Source organism: Oryctolagus cuniculus, chromosome 3 (genome assembly GCF_051225735.1).
Source record: "Oryctolagus cuniculus isolate XC-2025 breed Fujian yellow rabbit chromosome 3, ASM5122573v1, whole genome shotgun sequence".
NCBI classification, from domain to species: Eukaryota; Metazoa; Chordata; class Mammalia; order Lagomorpha; family Leporidae; genus Oryctolagus; species Oryctolagus cuniculus.
In genome coordinates this window covers 93,972,049-93,996,193 of record NC_142869.1, presented here as the reverse complement: position 1 = coordinate 93,996,193, position 24,145 = coordinate 93,972,049, and the positions used below count along the sequence as shown (strand labels likewise).

At 38.0% G+C, this 24,145-nt stretch overlaps 1 protein-coding gene across 18 annotated transcripts in view; it reads left to right on the top strand.

The window, feature by feature from the left end:
* MBD5 (methyl-CpG binding domain protein 5) overlaps window positions 1–24,145 on the top strand; it is a 489,398-nt gene that overhangs the window by 157,185 nt on the left and 308,068 nt on the right. For all 18 annotated transcript variants that reach the window (XM_070070952.2, XM_089329196.1, XM_089329193.1 and 15 more), the window contains one exon: window positions 2,238–2,330. The gene's annotated coding sequence lies outside the window, so the exon portion shown is untranslated. The remainder of the gene's footprint in view (window positions 1–2,237; window positions 2,331–24,145) is intronic.

Sequence of the window (24,145 nt, the reverse complement as noted above, 5' to 3'; positions counted from 1 at the left end):
AAGTACCTGAGTAAGGTTATGAAATAGTGCCATAAAGGCCTAGACATAAGGAATTTCTGACCTTTTTTTTTTTTTTCTCCTTTGCAGAAGAAGTCAAGTTGGAGGATAAAATTAAAGTTGTGGGTTCCTTTTTGTGACCAGGTTTCCCTTGGTCAGTCTTGTAATGGGGCCAGATAATGTTGCAAAAGAAAATAAGTGTTTTCTTTTTCAAAATATCTACTTTAATGATTTCCCAATTATTAAGGAATTGAGTCAATGGGAATGGACAGATTGTTATCCATGGTTGAAAGAGCTTTTTTATAACCTAGGGAGGGACAAAGAAAGATAGTGGAATGAATAGGTCTGGACTCTATTAGAGCATTGGCAGTGGTCTATATCAGTTCTGGACCCTCTTGTGAACTGATTGAAACCTGACTGAGCACCTTCAGACCCCTTCATTTTGGCCAAGCATCCACAGCCTCTGAGTATTTCTGTGCAGAGGAGAAGGGGTATAGGGGGAGTCATGAAAGATCAACAGATCTTAAACCTCATCTTTAGCATTTTAGCAAAATGTAACGTGTTTAATGCTTCAAGTGCAGTCTGTAGTGGTTTGCTATGAACGTTAAAAGAATCTGGAAAGTTACCAAAAGAAAGGAGCGTAGAGGAACCTTCTTTAGAAGAATACAGAGAAACTCATGCATGGACTGCTCCTTAGAGCATCCATCAGTCATGTCCCAATACCACATCCAGACCCCTCATTCTAGCCATTGCCATGAATATGGGAGACAATAACACTGTACCAAATGAGTGAGTGGCATAGTCTCCTGATCAGATTTATTTTGGGTCCAAGAACATGAGGGTGGCCATATTCCAAAGGCTTATCCACAGAGACAATATGGGTTCCTGGGAGTCCCAAAATTGATTTTTCCATATATAGATATATGCTTATTGTAGTGGAATAAAACACCTCATTGATAAGGGTGGTAAAATGTGTAATGGGGCATTCATCCCAGTGGTGCCAAAAAATTGGTGTTTTAGAAGGCATAGATGAAAGAGAGGTCAGGCAGTGTAGAATGTCCATGCCCAAATAGTACCAAAACAAGGCAGAATGAAAACAAGACTCTAGTGCAAGCAAGGTTGAGTTGGGAGAAAGACACATTAGCTGATTTCTGGATGGGCTTTCACCTTTCCCCTGGCTGACTCTCCACAGATATCCTGGGGTGGCTAGATTCAGATTCTTGCCTCCAACACAAGAAAAAATTTGAGGATGTGATGTACATAGTGGTTTGGTTATTAGCTAAGCAAAAGTGCACACTCAAGAGGACATATGGTTATGCTCGAAAAAGTTGTGCCCAAAGAGGTTCAGTGCCATTCTCTTGTATGAAATGGAGGCATGGAGATGGTGTCTGGGATGAATTAATAAATATTCATAGGGGGCAGTGTTCAGGCAGGATGGAGAATTGCCCATTTCCTTGGTTTTCTTTGGAATTCTCAGAAGTTTGGTTACGGTCAGGTGTGTGATGAGAGTAGGAGTGTTACCGTGGTGATTTTATTGTAATAATATCTGATTTAGTTATAGGTCATCACAAGCATGCAATCAGCAGCCATGTTGGCTATTTTTTAGTCAGTGTCAGTTCTGGGTGATGATTTTATGGAAACTGTGGGAGTATATTGGATGAAATAGACCAGGATTATAAGGAGATTCTGCTAACCCCAGCTCTGCCTTGCAAGCTACCTCCTTGCCTATATTAAGTTGGTATACCGTACTGATTAGGAAGTTTAAGTGATAAGGGGAATTGAAATTTCACTTTTTTTATGAGCACAAAAAACTGAGGTAGTTAATTTCTATGATTTGGGGTCTTCTCAAAGTCAACTCAAGTGTAATCAAGAGTATGTTTTTGTAATAATGTTGGACTGTGTCCATACATGATATGAGAATCAATGTATTAAAAGTATATTTATGAAGAATTTTCATGGAAACTATGTACCCAGATAAAATTAGGTTTATATCCAGTTCTCAACTTTATGACATACATCAAAATCTGTGTTCCACAGAACTTTCAGATTATTCAGAAGGGGAAATCTCGATGTTACTGTGTTTATTTACATAAAATCATGCCCTATGTTGCACACCTTTCTTTGCCCAAATGTATTAAAGAAACTCATGAAGAATAACTACATGGATTTACTTTATGTTTAAAAAAATGAAATAATATTTATAACCTCAAATTCATGGATTTTTTTTCCATGTGTTTTAGATGAACATTGAAGATGGGAGTTTCTGCATGTGGGAACTAGACACTGAAGCTTTATGGTTTACAGACAAGATCTTTAGAAGTTAGACACTCAAGGTGAGTAATAACTGTAACCTCATGAATAATTTAATTTAAATGATTCAAGTTGCCAGATAATGATTTTTTCTTTCTAAGCTTTCTTTTTATCAGTGAACCCATCTAAGTGACCTCATAACTACATTCATTTATATTCAGGTACAAATTTTCATACCCTAATACCATTTTCTCAGGAGGTATCAGATTTCATATATAATAGGCATCTGATTTTAAAAATTATGTAATATTATGGGTAAAAGCAAATCAATAAATATATAAAGAATAAATTAGCTCCTATCGTACCAGTGAGTACACTCAGTTACTTGATAAAATAATTAAACAAAAACTTCCTTCAACCACTGTACAGTGTTGCATTTAATGAATCAGCTCCCTTAACAATGTAAAGTTTTTTCTTTACCCACTCCAAAACTCCCTGTAAATAGGTTCCATTCTCACAGTATTAATACCACTGAGTATTAATAAAAACCTCTTCATTATTTCATAACTTGCCAAAGATTTGCCCTGACCAAGCATATCCTCTAACTTAGCATGGCTGTGCATGCTTCCAATGGCTGGCTGCTTATATGACTAGGAAAATTTGTTACGATATTTTGATATAATTTCAGTTGAGTTACAAGAGGAACAAGAATACTTTAAATAATATTATCTAACAGGTGGGACAATGGAAGCCTGGAGAATATATGACCTATATATGATCTTATATATGATATGATCTTATATATGATCTTATATATAAGATGAATTCCTGTTCTTCTCTAGTGTCTGCTAAGTGTGAATGAGAGACTGTACTATCAAATCTAAGGATTTTTTTTTCAAAAGAAACCAGAAATAAATACTTGAAAAGCCCATTTCAATATCAGCCTAAGCATTTACCTTTGAGGGGGAAAGGAAACAGCATCTGCCACTGTAAACCAAGTAGAAAGAATTTACAGATTCTAGTTACAGGACTTTTTTGGCTTTTTTTTTCCTTTGTTCCATTTTGCTTTATTCTTTTAGAGTACAAGTACTTAGAGCCTGGTAGTTTGGGTTTTTTTTCCTCTCCTTAATATGTGGTTAGCAGCTTCCTGATTTTTCTAGCTTCTGTGTTGAATATGTTTGTTAGAAATGACTTCTCATGGATGGATAAGTGATATAACTTGCTTTTAATTCAGTTCTGTTGCACAAGGTTATTCAAAAATTTCTTGGAAAAGAGAATTAAAGTTAGGGGTTTTTTTTGGTACATGTTTTGAAATGTATGCATAGTTTTTCCATAATAACCATTTTCCATGAAAATTTTGAAGATCCCTCATAAATAGAGTTTATTACTTAAAACAGTTATTAAAGCACAAGAATTGTGGCACAGTAGATTAGGCTGATGCTGGGATGCCTATATCCCATAAGGGAATGCCAGTTCCTGTCCTGGCTTCTCCACTTCCAATCAGGCTTCCTGCTTATGCATCCTAAAGGCAGCAGATAATGGCTTAGTGCTGGAACCCTTGCCACACACACGGGACACCCTGATGGAGTTCTAGTCTTTTGGCTTCAACCTAACCCAGCTCTGGCTATTATGGGCATTTGTAGAGTGAACCACTCAATGGAAAATCTCTCTCTTTGTCTGATCATTGTTCCATATACATTCCCACATTCCAGATCAGCATGCTAGTTCAAGTCCTGCTGCCTCTGCTTTCAATCCAGCTTCCTGTTAATGTTCCCTGTATGAGTTCCTGGCTCCTGGCTTTGGGCTGAGCCTAGCCCCAGCTGTTGTGGGCATTTGGGGAGTGAACTAGTCGAAGGAAGATCTCTGTCTCTATCTCCCTCTCTCTCTATGTGTCATTCTACCAAATAAAAAGAGAGAGAGAGAATAATACTATGAATTACCTTGTGCCCATCTCTCATGCTTCAGCAGTATTATCCCAAGGTTGAGTATATTTAACTTATATCTACCACCCCCCGAATTATGTAGCTAAAATTTAAGTATGCCATACATTTTATTGTGCTCTGTATTTCATTATATGTAGAATTTTACTTTATTTAAATTAAATTTTAACATTTATTTACGTTGCTATATGTACATTGTATCTGACTGCTGCATGGTATTCTGTTGTTATAGGTACTATGTTTCTATTATCCATTTCCTTCATTGGTTGCTAACCTAGATTGTTTCTAATTCCCTGTCACCAAAAATAAGACCATGATGAACATCTTCATGATGGACTTATCAATCATGGAACTTCGTGAAAATTTCTTTGAAGCAAAATGTCTAGTTAATTGGGTATTTCTTTATACTTAATTTGACCCTCCCATCTGCAACCCTCCCATCTCCAGCTCCCTCTCTCATTCCATTCACATCAAGATTCATTTTCAATTATCTTTATATACAGAAGATCAATTTAGTATATATTAAGTAAAGATTTCAACAGTTTGCACCCACACAGAAACACAAAGTGTAAAATACTGTTTGAGTACTAGTTATAGCATTAAATCACATTGTACCACACATTAAGGACAGAGATCCTACATGAGGAGTAAGTGCACAGTGACTCCTGTTGTTGACATAACAAATTGACAGATGGCGTCAGTAATCACCCTAGGCTCTAGTCATGAGTTGCCAAGGCTATGGAAGCCTCTTGAGTTTGCCAACTCCAATCTTATTTAGACAAGGCCATAGTCAAAGTGGAAGTTCTCTCCTCCCTTCAGAGAAAGGCACCTCCTTCTTTGATGGCCCATACTTTCCACTGGGATCTCACTCACAGAGATCTTTCATTTAGGTGGTTTGGTTTTTTTTTTTTGTTTTTTGTTTTTTGTTTTTTTTTTTGCCAGAGTGTCTTGGCTTTTCATGCCTAAAATACTCTCATGGGCTCTTCAACCATATCCGAATGCCTTAAGGGCTGATTCTGAGGCCAGAGTGCTGTTTAGGACATCTGCCATTCTATGAGTCGGCTGTGTATCCCACTTCCCATGTTGGATTGTTCTCTACCTTTTTAATTCTATCAGTATTAGCAGACACTAGTCTTGTTTCTCTGATCCCTTTGACTCTTATTCCTATCATTATGATCAATTGTGAACAGAAATTGATCACTTGGACTAGTGAGATGGCATTGGTACATGCCACCTTGATGGGATTGAATTGGAATCACCTAGTACGTTTCTAACTCTACCATTAGGGGCAAGTCTGATTGAGCATTTCCCAAATTGTACATCTCCTCCCTCTCTTATTCCCATTCTTATATTTAACAGGGATCACTTTTCAGTTAAATTTAAACACCTAAGAATAATTTCGTGTTAATTAAAGGGTTCAACCAAGGCTAATAAAGGTGTTCTAAAAACAAACAAAAAAAATACTAAAAGGGATAAAGTATTACATTGTACATCAATAGTCAGGACAAGGGCTGATCAAGTCACTGTTTCTCATAGTGTCCATTTCACTTCAACAGGTTTCCTTTTTGCTGCTCAGTTAGTTGTCACCAGTCAGGGAGAACATATGATATTTGTCCCTTTGGGACTGGCTTATTTCACTCAGCATGATGTGTTCCAGATTCCTCCATGTTGTTGCAAATGACCGGATTTCATTGTTTTTTATTGCTGTATAGTATTCTATAGAGTACATGTCCCATAACTTCTTTATCCAGTCTACTGTTGATGGGCAATTAGGTTGATTCCAGGTCTTAGCTATTGTGAATTGAACTGCAATAAACATTAAGGTGCATCTAACATTCTCGTGTTTTTAAATGTGTGTGATTTTTTTAGCTTATTATTTTGATTTAGATTTCTCTACTGCTTATGAGTTTGAATATCTCTTCACATAATTGTTCACCTTTTGGCTTCCATCTTCTGAAATTGCTTGTTTATGGTCTATATTCACTTTTACTTTGCATTTTTGTCTCTTTTTTAAAAAATGATTTATTTACTTGAGAGGCAGAGTTACAGATAGAGAGAGGGAAAGACAGAGAGAGAAATCTTCCATCTGCTGATTCACTCCCCAAATGGCCACAATGTCTGGACCTAGGCCGATTAGAAGCCAGGAGCCAGGAGCTTCTTCCGAGTCTCCCATGCAGGTGCGGGAGCCTAAGCACTTGGGCCACCCCATATTGCTTTCCCAGGCCATCAGCAGGGAGCTGAATTAGAAGTGAAGCAGCCAAAACTCAAACCAGCCCAATGCAGCCAAATGCTTAACCTACTATACCAAGAGCTGGCCCCGCATTTCTGTCTCTTGATTAATAATGTATTCTAAAAAATTTTTAGTCCTAAATATCAATTTTTATCAGCTTTTTATATTATATCTATATATGTATATACATTTCCACTTTTTAAATGAATGATGTTTAGGGAGACATTCAAATTTTAAATATTCCATTGACTATTTTCTTGATGCTTATTACTAACACTAATATAGACTACTAATTTTTTCAACATTGATTTTGATTGTAAAAATATTCCAGAGCTCTTTAAATCTTAGTAGGTTATTCTTTTTTCTAGATATGTGATCATACCATTTACAGGTAATGACAATTTTATTTCTACCCTCCCCTTCTGTATATGTAAACTACTACTTCTTTTCCATACCTTGAGCTAATTCCACTAGTATGTTAAAGGGCTATTGTAACAGTGAAGCATCCTCACCTTATACCCAGTCTTAAAGGAGATGCATATAAAGTTTCTCAATAAAATATAATACTAAGTTTTTTAGTTTATAGCTTTTACTAAATTGACAATGATTCTTCTAGGACTGGTGTGTAGCCTAACAGTTAAGATGCCAGCATCAGAACACCTGGTTTGATGCCTGGCACTCCTGACTCCAACTTTGCTAATGCAAAACCTGGGAGGCAGCAGTGATGTCTCAAGTGATTGTTTTCCTACCATCCAGGTAGTAGACCTGGCATCTGGCTGCAGCCTCAGTCCATCCTCAGCCATTGCAGACGTGTTGGGGGCGAACCAAGAGATAGGAGCTTGCTCTCTTTCTCTGCGTCTTAAATAAATAAACGATTTTTTAAAAATATTTTATTTCTAGTTTGCTATGCATCTTATACATACCTGTGAGCCTTATCAAATGCTTTTTATGGTATATATTAAATGACTATATGATACTTATCCAGTGATATTTTCATGTTTTGAATTATTAGCATTACTAATGTTAAATTTTCATGCATTTCTCATTAATACTGTGATGTATTACTGGATCATGATATATTACTTTTTTTTAAAGATTTTATTTATTTATTTGAGAGGTAGAGTTACAGACAGTGAGAGGGAGAGACAAATAGAAAGGTCTCCCTTCCATTGGTTCACTCCCCTAATGGCCAGCCACAACAGCTGGAGCTGCGCCAATCCAAAGCCAGGAGCCAGGTGCTTCTTCTCAGTCTCCCACACAGGTGCAGGGTCCCAAGGACTTGGGCCATCCTCCACTGCTTTCCCAGGCCATAGCAGAGAGCTGGATTTGAAGAGGGGCAGCCAGGACTAGAACCGGGGCCTATATGGTATGCCGGCACCGCAGGCAGAGGATTAACCTACTGTGCCACGGAGCCGGCCCCATGATATATTACTTTTAATATAATTTTCTGTTTGGTTAGCAAATATATTTTTAATTATTTATTTATTTGAAAGGTGGAGTTACGGAGAGGGAGAGGCAGAGGCAGAGAAAGAGAAAGTCTTCCATCTACTGGTTCAGGGCTGGGCAAGAACGAAGCAACAGCCAAGAGCTTCATCCAGGTCTCCCACATGGATTCAGGTGCCCAAGCACTTGGACCATCTTCCACCGCCTTCCCAGGTGCATTAGCAGGGAGCTGGATAGGAAGTGGAGCACATCAAGATTCATTTTCAATTATCTTTATTAAACAGAAGACCGATTTAGTATATATTAAGTAAAGATTTCATCAATTTGCACCCACAAAGAACATAAAGTGTAAAATACTGTTTGAGTACTGATTATAGCATTAATTCACATTGGACAACACATTAAGGACAGAGATCCTACATGAGGAGTAAGTGCACAGTGACTCCTGTTGTTGACTTAACAATTTGACACTCTTGTTTATGGCGTCAGAAATCTCCCTAGGCTCTAGTCATGAGTTTCCAAGGCTATGGAAACCTCTTGAGTGGATGGGAGGGAAGTTATGGGAGGGAAAAAGTCATTGTAATCCATAAACTGTACTTTGGAAAATTATTTGTACTAAATAAAAGTTAAAAAAAAAAAAAAGGAAGTGGAGCAGCAGGGACTCGAACCGGTACTCACATGGAATGCTGGACCTGTAGGCAGCAGCTTTACCCATTACATTATAGAGCTGACCCCTTGGTTAGCAGATATCTTATTGAGGATCTCAGAATCTATATTCCAAATGGGATATGCTATAATGTTCTTCATCTTCCTGTCTGGCTGTACAATTCGGGTTATACTAATCTTATAAAAGAGATAGGCAGCTTTTGCTCTTTTATTTTCTGAAGTAATATTATAAATTTAATGTAAATTAAAGCTCACATGTAAAGCTGTCTAGCTGTGGGCATAAGTCTTTAATTATTATATATATGTATCTTCAATACTTATTGGTCTGTTGGAGTTTTCTTCTCAGCTTCCTCTACTCCCTTTCATGTGAGTATTGATAGCAGCATTCTCCCTACATGTAGGTATAACCTAGACCCTGTTTCCTTTGAGTCAGAAAGTAACTCTGTAATCTCAATGCCCCTGTCCAGCTGAGCCATATAATGGCCACCTTCCTTTGGACCAAACAGGAATTTAGTGTACTAAAACTCAGCACTGAGCTCCACTCTGTCCAGTCTTGCTTCAAGTAAACTTCTGTTGCCACCTACATTTATCAGCCCTGCATTTTAACACTTTTCTGCCTTTCTGTAACTAGAAACTTGGGTTAATAATGTACTGAATTGACTTTCTTACATCTCTTAAAACTGTTGCAATACCACTGTTTACATGTATCAAGATTATGTAAAAAGCAAATATTCTGATAAAAGAATAAGATGTCCATATTCAGGGGGAAGATAAATTTTAGAGAAGAAATTAGCCATTATCTGGTCTTGTGTCCTTTACAGTATATACATAATTATAGTGCACTCTATAATATTTTCATAATATCTCTAGAGTTTGAATCTTATAGTAACAGAAGAAAAATTGAAGGTGTTTCCACTTACAAAAATAAATGGGAGTAGCAAAGAGAGCAGCAAATGTAACCAAGGAGTCCATAGATACACTAATAAGGAGATGAACTAGTCAATATATAATGTTAATTTTTATATATTTCAGTTCATTTCTGTGATCTTAAATGCTTCAATTTTTCCCATACTTTATTTCTTTTTACTTTTAGCACTTTCTTACTTTAAAAAAAGCCTTGATATTTATATATCTCCTCAAAAAGATTCTTACAAATTCTGACATCCCTTTGTCTTCTTCACTTCCTCCTTCTCCAGAATGTTGCTGTTACCTGCTTTAAGTTCTAAACTTTTTTGCTCATATTTTCTCATTTTTGTTTATCCCTAGCTATTTTAAAAGTCAACAAAAAATGTACTGGAATATATTTTCAGCATTACTTCATACATCTTTTAAGCATCTTCTGTATTTATCTTTTCTATTTGAGTATTTCATCGAAAATTGTTTTCTGAGGACTTTGTATGCATAAAAATATGTATTATCATATCTTATATGTGAATGACTACATAGCTGACTATAAAATTCTAAGCTTAAATTTTACTCCATCAGTACTTTGAAAATCCGTGGTCTTTTGGTCATATTTATCTCCATTTCTTCAAATATATCCTCCCTTATATTTTCATTTTTTATCTCTGAGTCTTTTTTATTCAGATATTATCACTGCTAGTACCTTAGCCTTTATTTCATGTTTTTATTTCCTTATCCTTTCTTGAAACATCCTCCAAATATATTAATAATTTTAAGTCTAATGTTAATCTGTTCTGTATGTGTCAAGTATTATTCATATCTAATATTTCTGCTTGCTTCTTTGTTCTTTTGTTCTTATTATGTTAAAATCTTCCCATGTATCTTAATATGATGATTAGACTGTTTTAATTCTTGTGTCATCAGATCTAACATTCCTGTTTCTCTTAGAATATGTGTGCAGTATGTTGATTTTTTATTGATGTTATTCTTATTAGAAATAGTTTGCTTCCTAAATGTCTTGATACTTTGACCTATAACATCCTTTGTCCCTGGTGATATTGACTACTCTGGCATCTGACATATATGGAGAGGCCAGCCCCCAATCTGTGTCATTCTCAATGAGCTCAGAGGATAGAAGGTAGATTGAAAAGCCCTAAGCCACCTGAGAAATCACAGTAATTTTTCAAGTCAACACAATGATGCCCCAAGTCTCTGCTTTACCATCCTCTCTCCCTACTCTCTCACTCCCCCAGGAAGAAGCAATATCCAAAACTAGTGGTTATAGTGCACCAACTCAGCGTTTGGTAGGAAAGGCAGAGAAATGACTATCCAAGATTTGTTAATCCTCACCTATTTTTCTCAGCTGTCTATCAGCAGTCTGTTTACGCTTGACAGCAATGTTGTAGTAGTTGTAGATCCTGCAGATGGGAGAACATTTTCTATCTCAAGTTGGGGAAGAAACAAAAGTAGAACTCTAAATAATTCATTTCCTTGTCTTATCCTCTCAGCCTTGGAAAGGGTTGTCTCCTGCCCTAGAGCAGCGGATTCCCAAGTCCAAGCCACCAATCTAGTAATACTTACCAGTTCATGACCCTTCCTTCTCTAGGAATTTTCAGGATGTTTTAGTTTTCTTTCTCTCTATCATTCCTACTGGAGTTGATGTTTGGACAGGAACCCAGCGGTTGTACTATTCTAACATCTACTACTCTTTGTACAGGAAACTCTAATAAAAACAGCATATAGGTATGTACCCTTTGACCCAGAGATCATAGTTCCAGAAATTTCTCTTAAGTGCATTATCAATAATTATTTAACCATGAAGATGGAACAGAAAAATACCCTACAATAGGGATTACATAAATGCTTGCTCATAGAATAAGATATTCTGAATAATTTGCTATTCATTTTTATTTTTTTAAAGATTTTATTTATTTATTTATTTGAGAGTTACAGACAGTGAGAGGGAGAGACAGAGAGAAAGGTCTTCCTGCCATTGGTTTACTCCCCAGATGGCCGCAGACAGGAGCCAGGTGTTTCTTCCCGGTCTCTCATGCAGGTGCAAGGCCCAAGCATTTGGGCCATCTTCTACTGCTTTTCCAGGCCATAGCAGAGAGCTGTATTAGAAGAGGGACAGCTGAGAGTAGGACCAGCACCCATATGGGATGCCAGCACCACAGGCAGAGAATTAACCTACTGCACCACGTTCCGGCCCCTCATTTTTGTTTTTTTTAAAGAATGGATATCTGCACACACATGCACCTAAATGTAACTAATTTTATCTTTTGATATAAAGTGATGGATAAATTTATTTTTGCTATCCTTTTTTGTGCTTCCCTAAATTCTATAATAAGTAGGTATTGCTTTTGTACTGCAAATTAATGAAGAAACAAGTAGCTATAAATAAAACCACAGGAATCCATTAGAATGTGAGGCATTGATGTGCCAAGCATATAATCCACATTTTTGTTCTCTACTTGTTCACTTGATTTTTATCTGATAGTTTGAAATTAAGAGAAAAGTATTGGCTTATATAACTTCATTTCTTTGTCAAAATAAGGAAACTAGTTCATGTGAAAGGTCAGACATTTCCGTTAGATATGTAAGGAATAATGGGTATCACAGTGGATAATAACATTTACACAGAAGGCTTTCCTGACCTCTTACTTTTGGAATAAAATATATTTTTTATGATGCTGATCATCCCTTTTTTAATATTTCTTTTATTCATTTGAAAGGCAGAGGTACAGAAAGAGAGAGAGAGACAGAAAAAGAGATATCTTCCATCTGCTGGTTTACTCCACAAATGGCTGCAACAGCCAGGGCTGAGCCAGGCTGAAGCTGGGAGCCAGGAGCTTCATCTGGGTCTTCCACATGGGTTCAGGGCCCCAGGACTTTGGCCATCTTCCACTGCTTTCCTAGCTGCATTAACAGGGAGATAGATTGGAAGTGTAGCAACCAGGCTATAACTGGAGCCCATATAGGGTGCTGGCATTGCTGATGGCAGCCTCATCTGCTACACCACAATGCTGGCCCGATCTGCTTTTTATTTTAATGCTTGATTTTATGCACAAGTAGCTATTTCAGAGTTTTTACAAGTTATATTATTGCTGTCCGTTCTTGTTCTGTTTCCATTGACTGTATATTCCTGTGTTTGTGTATTCTATGATTCTTGACTAGGTGACCTTGCGTTGGATAGTCCTTATATATATTTAGCATTATTTACATATCTAATTAAAGTACTTTTCAGATTTTACCTCCTTGTCTCCAATTGTAGCATTCTTAGCAAAACAGTATTATGCCTACTTGAACATATATCCTTATACATGTTAATGAATATTATAACTTGGAAAATTAGAATTGCAGTTGGCATTTACATCCTGATTTGGTTTCAGTTTAGTACTACGGTGAAATTCAGAGAGGATAAAGAAAATGAACGGCAACAAAATCCTTTCATGTAGTTTGTTAACAAGAGAGTAGATGCATATTTTTTCCCAGAAACATTTTATTTAAGGTATACAAACTTCAAACATTTCATAAATACAACTTTAGGAATATAGTGATTCTTCCCACCTTACCCACCCTCCCACCCACTCTTCCACCCTTCTTCCACTTCTCTGTCCTATTCTCATTCTTATTTTTTACAAAGGTCAATTTTCATTTAACTTTATACACATAAGATTATATACTAAGTAAAGAATTCAACAAAAGTGTCAATTTCACTTCTACAGATTGCCTTTTGGGTGCTCTATTAGTTATCACAGGTCAGGGATAACATATGATATTTGTCCCTTTGTGACTGGCGTATTTCACTAAGTATGATGTTTTCCAGTTTCATCCATTTTGTTGCAAACCACAGGATTTCATTTTTTTTACCACTATGTATTATTCCATGGTGTAGATATCCTATAATTTCCTTATCCAGTCTTCAGTTGATGGGCATTTGGGTTGATTCCATGTTTTAGTTATTGTGAATTGAGCTCCATTAAACTTGGGGGTGCAGATAACTCTTTCATATGCTGATTTCTCTTGGTTTGGGTAAATTCCCATGATTGTGATGGCTGGTTAATATGGTAGGTCTATATTGAGATTTCTGAGGTATCTCCAAACTGTCTTCCATAGTGACTTTACCAGTTTACATTCCCACCAACTGTGGATTAGGGTACTTTTTCCCCACATCTTCACCAGCATTTGTTGTTTGTTGATTTCTTTATGAAAGACATTCTACCCAGGGGATGAGGTAAAATCTCATTATGGTTTCTTTTTTCTTTTCTTTTCTTTTTTTTTTTTTTTTTTTTTTTTTTTTTGACAAGCAGAGTTAGGCTGTGAGAGAGAGAGAGACAGAGAGAAAGGTCTTCCTTTCCGTTGGTTCACCCCCCAAATGGCTGCTACGGCCGGCACACTGCGCCGATCCAAAGCCAGGAGCCAGGCGCTTTCTCCTGGTCTCCCATGCAGGTGCAGGGCCCAAGCACTTGGGTCATCCTCCACTGCCTTCCCAGGCCACAGCAGAGAGCTGGACTGGAAGAGGAGCAACCAGGACAGAATCCGGCGCCCCAACCGGAACTAGGACCCGGGATGCCAGCGCCACAGGTGGAGGATTAGCCAAGTGAGCCGCGGCACCGGCCTCATTGTAGTTTCAATTTGTATTTCCCGGATGGCTAGTGACCCTAAGCATTATTTCATGTGTCTCTTGGATATTTGGATTTCCTCTTTTGAAAAATGTCTAGGCCGGCGCCGCGGCTCACTAGGCTAATCCTCCGCCTTGCGGCGCCGGCACACCGGGTTCTAGTCCCGGTCGGGGCGCCGGATTCTGTCCCGGTTGCCCCCCTTCCAGGCCAGCTCTCTGCTGTGGCCAGGGAGTGCAGTGGAGGATGGCCCAAGTGCTTGGGCCCTGCACCCCATGGGAGACCAGGAGAAGCACCTGGCTCCTGCCATCGGATCAGCGCGGTGCACCGGCCGTGGCGGCCATTGGAGGGAAAACCAACGGAAAAGGAAGACCTTTCTCTCTGTCTCTCTCTCTCACTGTCCACTCTGCCTGTCAAAAAAAAAAAAAAAAAAAAAAAGAAAAATGTCTAAGTCCTTTGCCCATTTCTTAACTGGGTTGTATGTTTTGTTGTTGGGGAGTTCCTTGATTTCTTTGTATATTCTAGTATTAATCCTTTATCAATGGCATAGTTTGCAAATAATATCTCTCATTCTGTCAGTTGCCTTTTCACTTTGCTGAGTGTTTCTTTTGCAGTGCAAAAACTTCTCAATTTGATGTAATCCCATTTTGACAGTTTTGGCTTTGATTGCCTGTGCCTCTGGGGTCTTTTCCAAGAACTCTTTGCCTATGCCAGTGTCTTGCAGGGTTTCCCCAATGTTGATTTTTTTCCCCCTGTGATGGATATTAGCTTTGGACTGTGCCTCTGTGACTTAGTGGAATGTCTGCTCTTTCAGTGAATACCCTGAGAGTGTGCTGGGTGTGGCCAGGGATCTCTGTTCTGTGCTCCAGGATCAGGGGAATATCCAAGGTGACACCCAAGTTGGGCATGGTAAATCTTTTTTTCTTTAATCAAAGGGAAAATTAATCAGCTCTGTTGGCATAGTCTCAGGCTCACCTCCTCTCTTCCAAGGAGACCAATACCAGGGTACTAGCCCCAGTGGTTACAATATTATCTGTGCTTTTCAAGAACCACACAAAGGATCCACGCAGCCCTCAGTATGAGTATGGATCCTGCGGCAGTGACCCTCACCAGGGAATCAGGAAGCCCTGAGCGTTTGGAGCCACCCACAGTGACTACCCAAAGACCCAGCCACACCCTGTACTCTCCCACGTCACCACAGTGTTTTCACAGTTCCAGCAAACAAGGCTCCCAGTCATGAGCACCCAGCCCCCTGTCATTCTTCCAACCAGACTCAGGCATCCTCTCAGCGGATTGCTGGACACACAGACACAAGTTGGTGCAGCTATTTTATATATCCAAAATGATACCTGCCCTCTCTCAGCTAGTTACAGGATGCCCGTGCTGGGTGGTTGGGGAGTGAGAAATATTCCCCTCCTTTCTTTTAACTACATTGGCAGGTACACTGTCCCACACTTGGCTTCAAGCCAGACTTACTCCAGACCCTTCCTACAACTTTATTTCCAGTGGCTTGGGCTGCTGCAGTCTGTTCTCACCTCACTCTCCAAAGCTGATGCCGAGTCTCACCTGCTGGGCTCCAGAGTTGTGCACGTTTACACCCTCCACATAGGTCCACAGTGTCCCTCTAATTTGCGTGGAGTTTCCTCTGCAGTTTTCTCCCTAACTCTTTCCTGAGATTGCATTCTCTCCACTGGTTGTTTTTTTTTTTTTTTTTTTTTTTTTTTTTTTTTTTTTTGACAGGCAGAGTGGACAGTGAGAGAGAGAGACAGAGAGAAAGGTCTTCCTTTGCCGTTGGTTCACCCTCCAATGGCCGCTGCGGCAGGCGCGCTGCGGCCGGCGCACCGCACTGATCTGATGGCAGGAGCCAGGAGCCAGGTGCTTTTCCTGGTCTCCCATGGGGTGCAGGGCCCAAGCACTTGGGCCATCCTCCACTGCACTCCCTGGCCACAGCAGAGAGCTGGCCTGGAAGAGGGGCAACTGGGACAGAATCCGGTGCCCCGACCGGGACTAGAACCCGGTGTGCCGGCGCCGCAAGGCGGAGGATTAGCCTAGTGAGCCGCGGCGCCGGCCCTCTCCACTGTTTTTTAACTGTCTTTCCCAGACTAGAGCAGTAAGCCCCCTCCCTATTACGCCATCTTGGAAACTGTGTTATACATGCATATTTATGAAGGAAAAATCGTAAGGCCTCAAACATCAATAAAATCAGGTGGCCTTCCAAAGAAGGAGGTACCTTTCTCTGAAGGGAGGGAAAGAACTTCCACTATGATTATGGCCTTGTCTAAATAAGATCAGAGTTTGTGAACTCAAGAGGCTTCCATAGCCTTGGCAGCTCATGACAAGAGCCTAGGGTGATTACTGATATATAAATAAGAGTGTCAGTTGTTAAATCAACAATGGGAGTCACTGTGCACTTGCTCCCCATGTTGGACCTCTGTCCTTAACATGTTGTACCATGAGAATTAATAGTAAAGCTAGTCTTCAAACAGTACTTTACACTTTAGTTTCTATGCAGGTGCAAACTGTTGAAATCTTTACTTAATATAGAGTTGATCTTCTGTATATAAAGATAATTAAAAATGAATCTTAATGAAGAATGGGATGGTAAAGGGAGTAGGAGATGGGGTGGTTTGCGGGAGGGAGGGTGGTTATGGGGGGAAATCACTATAATTGAAAAGTTTTACTTTCAAAATTTATATTTATTAAATAAAAGGTTTCTATTAAAAACTAATTAATTAATTAAATGTTTACCATGAAAAGAGAAAAAAATCAGATGGCCTTCAAAAGATTAAAGAGAAGTAAAGGGATTAAAATTAAAGTATTTACTATTAAATAGCAAAATATTTTGCTTTCATGGTTTTGGAAAAGTTAGTCACATTTTGTTTTCTTACAGTTTTTAACCAAATAGAGAATAGACACAAGGAGGCAAATGATAAGGCAAATAGTTCTGGATATTTAACACAACCTTCATAGTGTACACCTAGCCATGATTTCCGAGATATGTGGGAAAGTAGGAAAATGTAAATCAAAAATGAAGAAACAAGACAGTCAATACAAGCAGACCAAAAATGAAGGTAGTAATTAAATTAGCAAACACTTTCTTTTGGGGAAAAAGATTTATTGATTTATTGGAAAGGAAGAATTACAGAGAGAGAAAGAGAGAACTTCCATCTGGTGGTTCACTCTCCAAATGGCCACAACAGCCAGGGCTAGGCCAGACCAGAGCCAGAATTCAGGAGCTTAATATACTTCTTCCACATGCGTGCAGTGGCCCAAGCATTTTCTCAGGAATTTGAAGCATCTGGCACTTGAACCAGTGCACATATGGGAAGCCAGCATTTCAGGTGGCAGCTTTACAGTCTATGCCACAAGAGCCCCCTAGCAAACTCTTTAAAAGAGCAAATGGTACACATCTTCAAGCATTTAGAGAAAAATATTAAAATAATGAAAAGAGTTCTGGAAATACCACATCTGAAATGAAATCAACTGAATATGATTATCAATGCATTAGATAAATGAAAAGATCAAGACTTAAAGAATGTTTTCAAACTGAAGAAAGGGTCTGAAAACTGAAAAAACAAACATCCCCTCAATGTTTTGGTACTATGTGATATAAGGACCATGTAATTAGAGTTCTAGCAGTGGTGGCAGGGCAGAAAAAAAGCATTTGAAGAAATAATGGCTGGTATTTTCCATAATTAGTGAAAAATAGAAACCCACAAATCCAAGACTCAACTAACTCCAAAAAGGAAGAAAAAACCACCAAAATACATCATTGCTGAAACCAGTGGTAAAGTCATAAAACAAATAGAAAAAACATATATATTATATATAAAATATAGATATAAAAGTGAGCTGACATTACATCAGAAACGATGCAAGTAAGACAGCAGAATGGGATCAGCATTAATCTCACTGATAAACCTAAAATCCTATATCCAGTAAAAATATCTAAGTAATGAAATTCTCAGATAAAAATAAATGAGCTGAGAAAATTGAATAGAAGTGGATCTGTTGTACATGAACATTAAGTCTTGGCGAGTGAATCAATGGATGGAAAGCCTCCCTCTTGCTCTGCCTCTGCCTCTCTGTAACTCTACCTTTCAAATAAATAAATACATCTTTTTAAAAAAAAACAGCAACAATAAAAACTGTTACTATATGCAAAAAAAATGAGAAGCCTCGGAGATGATATGCATAAGGGTAGGCATAAAAGATTTTATTCTCATAATCGAAAGTTTTTAAGATAACTGACTTTAAGTAAAAAACAACAAAAATAAGAACATTGTGTAATATATGTAAAATTTATGACAAGGGTGCAAAGAATGGGAAGCAGAAATTGAAGTATAATGTCCTAAGATTATTATGTTATTCAGCAAGTAGTATACTATTATTTAAAGTTGGACTATAATAAAGATTAATACCTGAACCCTAGAGCAACCACTAAAGAACAACAACAACAAAAAGAAATATAACAAATAATTCAGTAGAGGAAGTAAATTGGAATACTGAAAATTTAATTAGTTCTAAAAGAGGCTCACATTGAGATGAAAAAACCAATGGGACAACTGGTTAACAAATAGCAAGACAATAGATACAACCAACTCATGAATTTTCTTTCAACTTTTTGCACCATAACAAGCTTATCTTTTAATTCTATTTTCTCTGAACTTTTTGAAGTACTCTCATGTAGACTCCAAAGTTTTGGAAAACTTTACTATAGGGATACATGGTAAACATTTTAAGCTTATAGTCACAACTATTTAGCTCTGCTGTTGGAGCTCAAAAGCAATCATACACAAAATGTAAACAATTATATCTGTGCCCACAGTAAAACTTTAAGTATGTGCTGGGCATTTTGGCACAGCAGATTGGGACACCTGCATCGCATATCATAGTTCCTGGGATCAAGTCTTGCCTCCACCTGTGCTTCTTATTCATCTTCCTTCTGTTGCTCCTAGGAGGCAGCAGATGATGGCTAAAGAATGAGTCCCTGCCACCCACATTGGAGACTGGATGGAATTTTTGGCTTCTTGGCTTCTGCTTGGTACACTCCCAGCTGTTGAAGCCATTTGGGGAATAAACCAACAAAAGATACAAGATATCCTCTCTTTCTCTCTCTCTTTTTCTCTCTTGCTTTGCCTTTCAAATTAATTTTTTTAAATGTAAAATGCAGCTGGGCTTTTCTTTTTGTAGTGTACCAACTCCCAGCATATTGGATAGAAGAAGTACATTTTAAACATAAAAATACAGGTAGGTTAAAAGTAAATGGATGTCAAAAAATATACTAGACAAGCACTTCAGAAAAATTAAAAAAAAAAAAAAACTAATGTTAGACAAAAAAAAAGTCTCAACAGAGTTTTACCAGAGATAAAGAAGAAATTTTATAATGATCAGACAGTTCATTAAGAGTACATACTATCCTAAATGTATGTCCAATTAGCAGTACATCTTTTTTTTTTTCATTTTCAATTTACTTTATGCACAAAATACCAACTTTACACTAACTAAAGAATGCAACAAGTGGGAAAAAAAAAAACTGTTCCTTAACAGCCCAGACAAGGGCTGTTCAAAGTCATTATATCTCAAAGTTAACTTTACTTTTTTTTTTTTTAGAAACTTAATTAACCTTAAAGAAGCACCCAAGAGGCCAGCGCCACAGCTCAATAGGCTAATCCTCCGCCTGGGATGCTGGCACCCCGGGTTCTAGTCCTGGTCGGGGCGCCAGATTCTGTCCCAGTCACTTCTCTTCCTGTCCAGCTCTCTGCTGTGGCCCAGGAGTGCAGTGGAGGATGGCCCAAGTGCTTGGGCCCTGCACCCGCATGGGAGACCAGGAGAAGCTCCTGGCTTCGGATCAGCATGGTGCGCCGGCCGCAGCGTGCCTGCTGCAGCGGCCATTGAGGGGTGAACAAACGGAGAAGGAAGACCTTTCTCTCTGTCTCTCTCTCACTGTCCACTCTGCCTGTCAAAAAAAAAAACAAACAAACAAACAACAACAACAACAACAAAAAAAGAATAATACATCTTTTTGGAGCACTTAGACATAACTGTAACTTATGAGACATAAGAATATCCTCCACTTAATACATTAAATGAAAGTAAGTCCTGAGAACAGATTTTAACATTAAGATACACCTAAGAAAACAAACAATGGAGTTGGACACTTAGGCATAATTAAAACTCATGAGACATAAGAATATCCTATATATATATACACTAAAACAAAATAAATCTTTGAGAACAAGGTTTACTGCTAACTCATATAGTACAACTCCTTGAAGACAGAGGTCTTGCATGGGAAATTAGTGCACAGTTAATCCTGTTGTTAATTTAACAATTAACACTCTTACATATGATATCAGTGATCACCTGAGCCTCTTGAAATGAGCTGCCTAAGCTATGGAAGCCTTTTGAATCCACAAACTCCCATCAGTTTTTAGACAAGGCCATGAGCAAAGTGGAAGTTCTCTCTTCCTTTCAGAGAAAAGTACATCTTTCTTTGAAGACCACTTCTTTCCACTGGGTTCTCACCCTACAAGGTCCTTCATGTAGGACATTTTTTGCCACAATGTCCTATCTTTCCATGCCTGAAATGCACTTGTGGGCTTTTCATCCAGACCAGAATGCCTTAAGTGCTGATTCTTATGTCAGAATGCTACTTAAAGCAATTGTCATTCTGTAATTCTGTTGTATGGGCTGCTTCCCATGTAGGAGCATTCACTCTTTTTTAACTCTATCTATTATTATTATTACCAGACACTTAATCCTATCTATATGATCATTTTAATACTTAAAATGCTGTTTTTACCACCCAGCTTCAGGGGATTTGGGGTCCCATGGGAAGTTTTTAAACTGTACCCTTAGAAGTAAGTTTGTAGGAATGTATGCAGAACTGTACAGCTTTACAGTTACAAACTTCATATACTTCATAATCACAACTTTCAGAACATGGTGATTATTTCCACCATGCCTACAATTCCACCCCTCACCCTCCTCCCTCACTTATTCTCATTCTTATTTTTTATTAAGATCTATTTTCAATTGACTTTATATACATACGAATAACTATGTAAAATAAAGAATTCAACAAATAATATGAAAAAAAACTATTTCTCAGCAGTCAAGACAAGGGCTGTTCAAGTCATTGCTTCTCAAAGTGTCAATTTCACTTCTGCAGATTGCCTTTTAGGTGCTCTATTAGATGTCATGGGTCAGGGAGAACATATGGTATTTGTCCCTTTGCGACTGGCTTATTTCACTAGGTCTGATGTTTTCCAGATTCATCCATTTTTTTTACAAATGACCTAATTTCATTTGTTACCCTTGTGTAGTATTCCATGGTGCATATATCCTATAATTTTCTTATCCAGTCTTCAGTTGATGGGCATTAGGTTGATTCCATCTCTTAGCTGTAGTGAATTGAGCTGCAATAAACGTGGGAGTATAGATAACTGGTTCATATGCTGATTTCATTTCCTTTGTCTAAATTCCCAGTAGTGGGATGAAACATCTTAATATTTGAAACAGAAACTGTAAAGGTTGAAAGAAGAAATATAAATCCATGATTGTAGTTATTTGTTTCAGCCTTCTTCTCTGAATTATTATTGGAGCAAGTAGTTAGAAGCCAATAAATAAACAGAAAGTTTGAACAACACCAAAAACTAACCTGAGCAAGTTGACATTTATAGAACATGCAACCAATAATAACAGAATGTACAGGGTTTTTCCCTGCGTGCCTGGAGCCTTCACCATGATAGATCATACTCTGAGCCATCAAACAAATGCCAATAGATTTTAAAAATTTGATATCAAATATGTTCTCTTCACAACACAGAATAAAGTTATGAACCAATAACTAAAAAATTGGGATCCACCCCGCAAATATTTGGAAGTTAAAAGCCACACTTCAAAACTATGAGTCAGAAGGAATTCATAAGGGAAATGTGAAAATACTTTGAACTGGCATAATGATGAAAGCACAACATATCAAAATTTGTGGAATGCTGTTAAATAGTCCCTAGAGAGAAATACATAATGTTAAAAAGAAAAGCAAATGAAACACAAAGTAACAACAAACAAGGAAATAATATAAAAGCAGAAATTAGTGAAATAGGAAATAAACTGAACAAATGGGAAAACACGTGAAACTAAAAGATAGTTCTTTGAAAATATCAATAAACTTCATAAACTTCTGATCAAGAGTAAAGAGAGAGGAGAGGATCAATTAACATAGCAGTGGGAATCTTGATGGTTAGGGCCCTGGGTTTTTTTTGTCACACTACTGCACTGAGATCCTGCTGCCAGCTCTTGATTATACAGATCACCCAGGGATCTCTCTTTCATCAGGATTCCCTTTGTCTCTCCTGTGTTGAAACAATTGTTTTTGTTGTTGTTGTTGTTAAATATTTATTTATTTATTTGAAAGTCGGAGTTACACAGAGAGAAAAGGAGAGGCAAAAAGAGTGAAAGAGAGAGAGAGACACAGGCAGACAGACAGAGAGAGAGACATAGGTCTTCCATCCACTGGCTCACTCCCCAGTTGGCTGCAACAGCCAGAGCTGCTCCGATCTGAAGCCAGGAGCCTGGATCTTCTTGGTCTCCCACATGGGTGCAGGGGCCCAAGTACTTGAGCCATCTTCTACTGCTTTCCCAGACCATAGCAGAGAGCTGGATCGGAAGTGGAGCAGCTGTACTCGAACCAGCATCCATATGGGATGCCTGCACAGCAGACGGTGGCTTTACCCGCTATGCCACAGTGCCAGCCCCACAACTGTTTCTTAAATCTGGTTTCTGTTGCATTCTCATTTTGTAGAGCAAGTCCTTCAGCAGGTTCTTGAGAAAGTCTTTGTAGGATGTAACTTTTTTTGGTAGTACTTTTATTTTTTACTAAGCTTTAAATTTCATAGTATTAGATCTTTCCACTTTGCTTTCATTTATATTGCCTTAAACTGTTATGTCTTGGGAAGATAATTACAAGTAGCTATTTAAAGCTATTTTTACCAGCATTAAAGTACTTTTGCTTTCCTTTATTTAATGCCTTTAACTACATGGGGGAAACATTCTCAAAGAGTTTCATTTGTAAGAAAGAAAATTTAGAAGACATTCTTATAAAAAGAATCAGTCCCTTACATAAGGTTTATTTCCCTGAATTTTATCTACCAAAATGGGCATATCTCCATTTGTTTACATTTCTTATATTTCAAATTAAGATTTTTTTCATCACTAATATTGTTAATACTCATTCTCTGGAAACTTGTTGTGTTATATGAAATGTAAGCATCTACACAATTTGTTCACGTAAGTGGTCAGTGGGAAATCTGTGGGCTAGACTCTGCTTTGAGTCCTATGGTTACTTCATATGAATTTGAATGAATGGTGCCTCACAGTGTTTGAGACTCTCTGTGTCAGAGGAATTTCTGTAAGCAAAGTGAAGTGTGTGTGTAAAAAACAAATATTTAACAGATATATAGCAGCACGTGATGTGTCTTTATCCACATTTATCAAAATAGGTATAGCACTTTAAAAAAAAAGTGTGGCTAATTATATTTCCTGTAACTGACCACAGAAATATTTCTGATGTTACCCAAGCTACATGAGGATTTACAGGCACAACCAGGCATGTGGCTGAGCAAGTTTTCAGATGATCCCAGTCTAGAGCCTTCAGGTTGCCCCCGCTAGCCCCAAGTAGGATGGAGACATGCTATCCCTGCTGAACTCTTCCTAAACTTGTAAGCAAAGAGTTGTTTGTTATGTAGGATTAGTTGATTGGGACCAACAGGTTCTGTTTTCAGTTAAGCCTGGAAAAGGAAGATTTCTCACTGTGGGAAAGCCTGTAGTATATGCTACAAGATGATAGAGCATTCACACTGCAAGACTATCTCCTGTGTCTGTCTACCTACCCTCCTGTGGAGCACAGCCTGGTAAATCCTTGTCCTTAGACATCATTTTAGTAGCTGTGCATTCTATTAAACTAACATGCTCCTCTTCATTCATGTGTACTTCAAATTTAGATTTAGATTATTTACAACATTTTGCTATTACATGTGGTTTAGATTTTTTTCTTTCAGGCTCTATATCTTGCTATTATGCCATTGCAC